Source organism: Orbicella faveolata, unplaced genomic scaffold (genome assembly GCF_042242905.1).
Source record: "Orbicella faveolata isolate gen_17 unplaced genomic scaffold, um_ofav_v1 contig_13, whole genome shotgun sequence".
In the NCBI taxonomy this organism is placed as follows: Eukaryota; Metazoa; Cnidaria; class Anthozoa; order Scleractinia; family Merulinidae; genus Orbicella; species Orbicella faveolata.
Genome location: NW_028301540.1, coordinates 11,485,434 through 11,490,940, shown reverse-complemented (window position 1 = coordinate 11,490,940; position 5,507 = coordinate 11,485,434). Strand labels below are relative to the sequence as shown.

Here is a 5,507-nt window from a genome sequence, read left to right as displayed (position 1 = left end):
GTGGCTGACCTAAATAAGGTAACGTGAGCGATATAAAAGTTACAATCTTCGTTCTTACCGATTAAAAGTTTAGGATAGCACTAAGTTAAAAGATAAAAGTTGTTGTTAAATATTTCATACAACATAAGTGTTACAAGAAATAGGTTTGCAAACTCCCAGCTTCGTGGGCGGGATTTCCAGTTAAAACTATCCATCTCATTAACTGGACGTGCTCTTGGTACAAACATCCTTTAATGAGGTGCCGCTGCTATTGTTAGGAATCTTTTCTTTATTTGGGTAGAAGTGTGAATTAGGAATAAATTAATTTAAACATCGTTATCAAACTCCTTGAAAAGGTCAGTAAAAAGGGCAAGGTTTGACTGAAAAATTGGACGGGAGACTGAAAATAAGTTAAGGAGTCTAACGCGACTAATTCCAAAAAGAGCGCTTCCAAAATCCAGATTTCAATTTTTACTTCATTTTCTCGATCGACACCCGCGAGTAAACAAACGAGTTGCTGGACAACGCAGCTAAACCGAAAACATGCAGTGCAGCAACGGTGCTCGCAGAACATGAATGTACCAAGGCATCCTCCCAAGAATCGGCTACAAATTATTGAAGTAGACACTACATTTTCAAAATAGTTAGATTACATGGCACCATTTCCAGTTTAACAACGGTCAAGTAATTTACACATATTTCACTGAAGAAGTAGTTCCTAGGAAACGCAGCACCTGCGTACACATCAACAACGGTAAGAAAAGGGAACATTTTTTTAAACACCTAAAATATTCCAATATTACATTTCGAATGACCCAACACCTATTTCTCAAAACATTACCATTAACTTTTTGCCCATTATTACAACGAATAAATATGGTTGGAAATTTATATCTTGTTTGCATTTTTATTGTTTTACAATTTTGAGGTTTAAACTGGTGAAAAGAAATCATGTAAATCTATAGTGGTGAATCGGGAGATGCCAACTTGATTCAAAGGAATAACACTGATCGTTGCATCCACAGGGCATCTACAAGTTCCCAAACCATATTACATCAGTGTCTTCTATGGTTGTTGGACGAAACTTTCATCCTCTTTGAAATAAATTTCTGCAAGATTTGATTGGAAAATATATATGTACAGTGTTAAAGGATTTCCAAAGTAGACGATATCAAAATTTAAAGGAACGTCAGTCTTTTTTTTCCCTCTGCTTTCTTGTCTTCCTTTTCTTGCCGTTTTCGCTCTATTTTTTTTCATCGTTTGGGGTGATTTCAAGGCCTTTAGGAGTCGTGAAATCAAAGTACATATCAGATGATTTGGTGTAAAGTGTTGAAAAAGTTTTCAAAAATCCAGCCATATCTACTAGTTGAAATATGAAAACAATCCAAGAACTCTGACCAACTTTCGTCGATAAGCTGGGGTGCTTTTGTTAATTATTCGTGTTAATTTAAATTTTAACCACGAAGTTTCAAGCACGCTTTTTAAAATCATCTATGGTTAAGACGTGCAGTAAAGTTTGATTTTGCATTTTGAAGATCTTCCAAACCTGAGAGACAATTGTGACGCAATTGTGATTGGATCGTAATTGTTTGTGCTATTTTAATGTTAAATTAATTTACCAATACAGAAAATAAAACTGTCGACGTCTCGTCAAATTCACAACTAACCCGTTCTTGTGCAGACCATATTTGTCGGCATGTTGAAGATCTTGTGAAGGAGTGGCGTAACAGTTCTCCGCTAAGAGTGAAAGGAGTTTGTCCTAGGACGTGACGGTTGCTTGGAAGAACAAATCCTGGCTAAGTTTTGCCTGAACGGGGAAGTCACTTTGAGTGTAGGCTGATATGAACCTGGTATGAACAAACAAAAAAGGATTAGCACGCACTTTTTTCTTTATGTACCTATTAGTTCATTAGCTGCATAAAATGTCCATTTAGACTTAGCTAGTTATGATACTCTTGAACTTCAAATGCAATCTGTTGTTTTGGTGTCAGAAATTAAAGTACTACTTTGATTTTAGGTAGAACACGTACTAAAACCCCATGCAAAGAGCATGTTGATCCAAAATCAGGCCTTGCTGCTTGCGCAATTGGGCAAGACTAGACCATACTCCTGATCTTGCTCGGTGTATATAACTATATTCATACGTACTTGTCATCTGTACACATGCCCAGAACAACTGTAAAGCTTCCCTTTCCATCATCAAAGACTTATTTCCTGGTATCAGGTCTGACTCCAACAACAGTAGCATCACCAGAGTTCTTGTAATCTTAATCTCGCGTACTCTCGTTATAATGGCGTCATCTTTCACTGGAATTTCCAAGACAGTGTTGCTGTAGACCACGGCACCTTTCCTATACCTGGCTGTCGTTCCACAGCCAGTTAATGCCGTCTCAAGGGTGTAGTGGGTGTTCGTTTCTTTAGCAACGCAGTTCACGTTTCGGAGCGTGACATGTTCACAGTTCAAACCTAGGAGGAGTTTCTTGGGCAAGGTTATTAACATGTTAATTTTGCGGCATTTCACTGAGACACTGGAAGCTACGATGTTTCGAAACTAAAGAAGATGTCCTTCAGTAATTTATTTGCATGTATACTTTAACTTAACTAATCCACTTACCACTGTCCTAGAAGACCTGGACTATGCGGATGATATTACACTCTTGGCAAGCAGACACAATGACATCCAGCAGAAGACATCCCGGCTTCATGACATAGGTAAAGCGGTGGGTCTTAACATCAACCCCAGCAAAACCAAGACCATGTGCCTGAACTGCAAAAAGAACGACCTGATCACTGTTGGCGGCAATGAGTTAGAAGACATTAAAGCATTCACCTACCTCGGCGCAGTGTTAGATAAGCAAGGCGGCACGAAGGCAGACATCAAACGAAGACCGGCCCTTACAAGGAGTGCTTTTGCCACACTACAGCCCCCATGGAAATCATCAAAGTACAGCTCTAAAACTAAGCTGCGCATTTTCAACACCAGTGTAGTGGCCATCTTACTGTATGGGGCAGGGATGTGGAGAATCACGGCTGCAGACATGAAAACACTGGATGCGTTTCTCAGGAAATGCATGAGAAAAATACAGAGAGTTTTCTGGCCAAACCAACTCTCAAATGAGGAGTTGTACAGACGGACCAATACGCTGCAACTGTCGGTGAAGATAAGGATACGGAGATGGAAATGGATTGGACATCTCGGAAATGGATCTCCTGCGGAAAGACGGCAATAACATCGCCAGAACTGCAATGAATTGGGCACCAGAAGGCAAAAGAAAACCGGGCAGGCCACGAACGACCTGGAGGAGGAGTGCAGAGAGAGAGAGCGGAAGGAGATGGGATGGCAGTCATTGGGGGCTGCAACAGCATCTGCGAAAGACCGGGATGGGTGGAAAGCATTTCTGAATGGTCTTAGTTGTCCTACGAGGCAAGATGAGCAATGAGATGAGATGAGATACTTGACTAACAGAGCAATATCTTACCTACACATGTCCGAAGATCTGGAGCCAAATTCAGCTCGGGGTCTGGACAAGAACAAGCGAAGCTTCCTTTTGTGTTTAAACACCTGTGGGAACATCCACCATTTTTTTTTCGCACATTCATCGATGTCTGAAAAAGATAAATATACATTAAAGTGAAGAATGATCATCGCAGTTAATTTTCCAATTTAAGCAATTGGAAAGAAGAAGCCTGAAAAAATCAGGGCTTCAACGGGATTCGAACCCGTGACCTCCGCGATACCGGTGCGATGCTCTACCAACTGAGCTATGAAGCCACACATTGGGAGCGAGGTCAATTAATTGAGTTCATATCTTCCCGTGAGGAGTGAAATGATGGGAAGTTTATATGAAATAATTCATATATGAACTGTGGTTGTAGATGAAAGTTCATATATGCAGTTCATATATGAATTATTTCATATAAACTTCAAATCATTTCACTCCTCACGGGAAGATATGAACTCAATTAATTGACCTCGCTCCCAATGTGTGGCTTCATAGCTCAGTTGGTAGAGCATCGCACCGGTATCGCGGAGGTCACGGGTTCGAATCCCGTTGAAGCCCTGATTTTTTCAGGCTTCTTCTTTCCAATTGCTTAAATTGGAAATTAACTGCGATGATCATTCTTCACTTTCATCTACAACCGCAGTTCATATATGAATTATTTCATATAAACTTCACATCATAAATATACATTATTGAAACGTCCCAGTTTTTGCAATTCTCAAAAATACTTGAGGGATGTTCGTTTCATTGGTCACCCCACTTCAAAATATATCAAAGAAATAAGACATATTGAACATTTCAGTTGTTTTTAGCGGAGCTCCGGCGGCCCGAAGGGGCGCCAAGCGGAGCCCGATACTCATATGGGAAAGAAGGGAAAGCCCAGGAGGGAGAGGTCAACTTTGCTTCAGTGGCCATGCGATTGCGCGCCCGATGATCTTGGCCATTATGACGTCACTCGTGAGCCGGTCCGTGAAGTTTCAATGGCCGCTAAAAAATGATACCAGAAAAGTTTTTCATCTGATGATTGCTCAAAGAATTTGAAAGAAAGCGATCAACAGCCCATAGGAATAAGATAACCTGTTAGTATTATGTCCAAAAATACTTTGAATTTCAAAAATTAGTCGTGAGAAGGCACAAAAACACGCAACATTTCGAGATCGCTCAATTGAAAACGCGATTGAAAAATGAAGCTTTGCGCCTGTTTCTTGGGCGATATCTGGAGAACCCAACGATTAACAACACGAACACAAAAATATGATCTTGATATGGTTTAAAACGTTTGAATGGTGATGAAAACGAATCATTAAACTTATGCATAAAAATGATCAGTGGGTTTAAACCCATTATTTTGTAGACGATAGCATGGAGGACCTACTGATCAATACAGGAAACCCTCGAAATATGAGAAAGTATTAGATGGAAAATGTTCCCTTACAAAGACATTTGAGCTATAAAGTCATATGCTGGGTTAGAAAGTAAATAATGCACCAAAGAATTATTTTTCCGCGCTAAATTATCCGCAAAACTGTCAACGATAACATTTTCTTCTGCGAGGCCAACCAACTGACGCAAGCCGAGCAGACGTGTGGATATTTTTATAGATGGTAAGATATAAAATCACTGTACGGGAGACCTAAATGAAACAGATGATATTCAGAACAACATGGACGAGACCTCTTAGCAGAAAGGTGCTTAATTTCGTGTAAAAATGTTCGTGAAATATGAGATCGGAGCAGGATCAGTTTCCTCGGGCGTCCGCATGCAGTGCAGAGATATTTCTAAACTGGTATCCTAAACTGGTGCTTTGGGCTCTAATTTTTTATATATATATCTCAGTAAGTTCACTTAAACTTGTATAGACTGTAGAGGAAAACTGTGTAGGATGTCATATGGAAAGAACTAAAAAATACAGAATCTGGTTCCAAGCAGCAAGAGAATTAAAGAGGAAAGAAAATATGAACAGGGACACTTCCTATGCTAAGCCATTGGCAGTAAGGGTTAACTTATCCAGGAGAAACTTGTTAA

The 5,507-nt window shown here is 39.9% G+C and overlaps 1 pseudogene; it reads right to left on the bottom strand.

Moving 5' to 3' along the window:
• Positions 1-1,174: 1,174 nt before the first annotated feature.
• LOC149115003 (ZP domain-containing protein-like) lies at positions 1,175-3,814 on the bottom strand (annotated as a pseudogene).
• Between the last annotated feature and the right edge of the window lie 1,693 nt (positions 3,815-5,507).